At 33.2% G+C, this 3,134-nt stretch overlaps 1 protein-coding gene across 1 annotated transcript in view; it reads right to left on the minus strand.

Annotated features, from left to right (window-relative positions):
- Positions 1-3,134, minus strand: part of XRCC4 (X-ray repair cross complementing 4) — a 136,676-nt gene that overhangs the window by 1,980 nt on the left and 131,562 nt on the right. The window lies entirely within an intron of this gene.

Consider the following 3,134-nt stretch of genomic DNA (forward strand, 5'->3'; position numbering starts at 1 on the left):
ATCACACAAAATGTAAATGTGGAGCCACACAATGATCATTTTTAATTAATTCTGAAAGGTCTCATTAGCAAATAAATTAGGCTGTGGAGGCCTCTGTGATATTTCAGGTATAGATTTTTTTTTAATTGTGTTTTTTTTTTCAGCATATGCTTATGTATCACTCAGGCGTACAAGAATTAAAATATTTCTCAGACCCCACATTTGTTGGCTGTGAAGTTTTTGGCTTTTCCAGCATTTTTTTGTTTTTTTTATTTGGGTAATGTCAATAACCATTCCATCCTCACTGGCTAAAAAACAATTTTCAACACCACGGATGGGATCCCATCCCCATGTTGGGTTTCCACATCAAACAATGAAAATTGTTCAGTTTCATGTCCCAGTAACAGCACAGGCCCCCTTTAATCCCCAAAATCTGCAGCCTCTGAATAAACCCAGCCCTCARAAAGTTCATCAGAAACCTCATTTTGGTTTTAGGACTTGGTAATTCCCGTTTGCATGGCGATTACTCACAGGATGCCAACTTTGTGCTGCGAAATTATTTTGGATTTTGGGTTCCCTGCTGCATAACTGAGTTAATTTCTTTAAATTGCAGCGAGTTGTGCAGCCTTTTTTTTTTTTTTTTTGCCAAAAAGGCATTCTCCCTGAAAGTTTATTCTTCCTTTGGATCTCTTTTTGAAGTCTTGCCTTTTTGGTAAACTTAAACTCCATTAACACATCTGGAGAACTGCTGATTTTCACATTTCCTGACATTTTTACCCATAAATTAAGACAGAGGAGAGGACCCACAGCTGGTGTGAATCACTGAGAGSACTAATAATGTCAGGGGAGCTCTGCTGACTTGCACCAGCTGAGGTTTTGGCCCCAGATTTGCTCCCATGGATGGATATTTCCCTGCAATGATGCAGCAGGACCACGAATTTTCCTAATTTTCCTTTCCTGGGAGGATGAAATGTCCTGTAGGGCCAACCCAGCACACCCTAAATATGATTCTGCCCAAAGTTTTGTCCTTGAGCAGCTCTCAGGGGGATCAGGAAAGAGGAAAAACCCACATGGATGGAAATATTTCCCAAAAAAAAAAAAACCTGAGTAATCCACGCCTCTGCCTTTGAACCATGATGTTACTTTCCTCATTTTTTTTTGTAATTAAAATTATAATTAATTAAATAATTAAAATTAATCGGTTCCAATAATTAAAATAATTGGTTCCAACCATGAGCTGGCATTTTAACGAGAGAGGGGACCTCAGTTTTCACCATCTGAATTTCTCAGTGTGTTCATCTTTTCCCAGATTTAATAGTTTAATAGTTTAATAGTTCCCTTTCTTCATTCAGACATGAATCCTAATAAAGGCTTGACACCTTCACAGAGGTTAAAATCTGATATACCAGACAATATCTGGATAATATCTGATTTTCCTTCAGTGGAATAAAAACAGCAGCTCGTGGGCAGAGAATTTTCACAGCTTTAACACAGGAAAATCAGATTTTTGTGCCCTGAATGAAGCTCATGGCTACAGGTGAAATTTTGGCTTTAAATGACCACTGACCTGTGGGAGAAATCCTTTGGGAAAAAAGGAAAGATTTCCATAAAAAAGGTAAAAAAARTGGTGTCATGGAAAAGGGGGAAAAGCCTCTCACAAAAAAGAGTTCACCACGGGCAGACAGAGSTGTTTAAAATGGAATATTAAATATATGCAGGTAAATGGAAGTTTACATGTGATTAAAAATGTGAGGATATTCCCTTTTAGAGCTATGCAAGAGTGACTGTAATATAAGGTGAATTATAAAGGCATTTTTCTTCTTAATTCAATTTAGAATGGAAAAAGATAATAAAAAATGTTTTACATTTTGGCAGTAGTAGGAACATTCAGCTTCCAGATACAGTTTATGCTGGCATTTATTCCTAGAAATTATATAAAAACAGGCCCATCCACTTCCAAATGATCCTGAAAAATGTAAACCCCAGCAAGTCTTGGAAAACTTGCTGGATGYAGTTTTGAAATTACTGTTGAGGGATTTTTTTTCCCTAAGTTGGTGAAGAAAATGGAATTTTTCCTGCTGATTTCAGTCATCTCAGGAAAGCAGTGGAGTCAGAAATCATCAGAGCCCAACCCATACCCGGCCTGAAGAAAAATTAATGAAAACTAGAGGAAAAAAAAAAATAAAAAAAATCAAGAAATAGCTGAATAGAATGAATCCTGAGACATCCATGTGTGGCATTTCCCTAAGCTGTGAGCATTGAACAGCCTGGTCTCAGCTGAGCTCACCAGACAGACATCAAAAATAATAAATAAAAATAAAAATAAAAATAAAAATAAAAATAAAATTAAAATAAAAATAAAAAAAATAAAAATAAAAATAATAAAAATAACAATACAAATAAAAATACAAATACAAATACTAATACTAATACTAATACTAATACTAATACTAATACTAATACTAATACTAATACTACTAATAATAATATACAAATAAAAGTACAAATATAATAATAATTAAAAAATAATAATAATAAAGATAAAGATAAAAATAAAAATAAAAATTAAAATAAAAATAATACAAATACAAATAATAATAATAAAACAAATAAATACAAATAAATAATAATAATAATAATAATAATAATAATAATAATAATAATAATAATAATAATAATAATAATAAAAACAAGAATAAATAAAAATAATAATAGTAATAACAAACTTGTTCAATTACACAGCAAATGAAGAATATTTTCAATTGCAGCCACCACAAAGGTAATGTTCACCCAGGGAATCAAAAGTTCCCCAAGAAGCCTCTGGCTGCACCTGCATCCATCACCACATCTCCACAATTCCACAGTCTGGAATTCCCTCAAGAAATCACAACTTAGAGCAAAAYTTCAAAACCCAGGATGATGTTAAATATTGTCTTCAGCTCGTATTTATCCCTTCTAATATCTGACATAATTTCCAATAAGAGCTCTAGATCAGTTCTCACCATTCCTATTCATTAATCATTTATTTAGTCCCACAGAACTGAAATTTTTTTAAGGGATTTGCATCCTTTGAGTTGCAAATTCCCAATTAATTAATTAATCAATTAGCTTGGCATTGGAAGCAAGGTCCTGATGTGAAGAGAACATTTTGGTTT

Source organism: Malurus melanocephalus, unplaced genomic scaffold (genome assembly GCF_030028575.1).
Source record: "Malurus melanocephalus ecotype Western Australia unplaced genomic scaffold, MMel_1.1 scaffold_829, whole genome shotgun sequence".
Taxonomy (NCBI): domain Eukaryota; kingdom Metazoa; phylum Chordata; class Aves; order Passeriformes; family Maluridae; genus Malurus; species Malurus melanocephalus.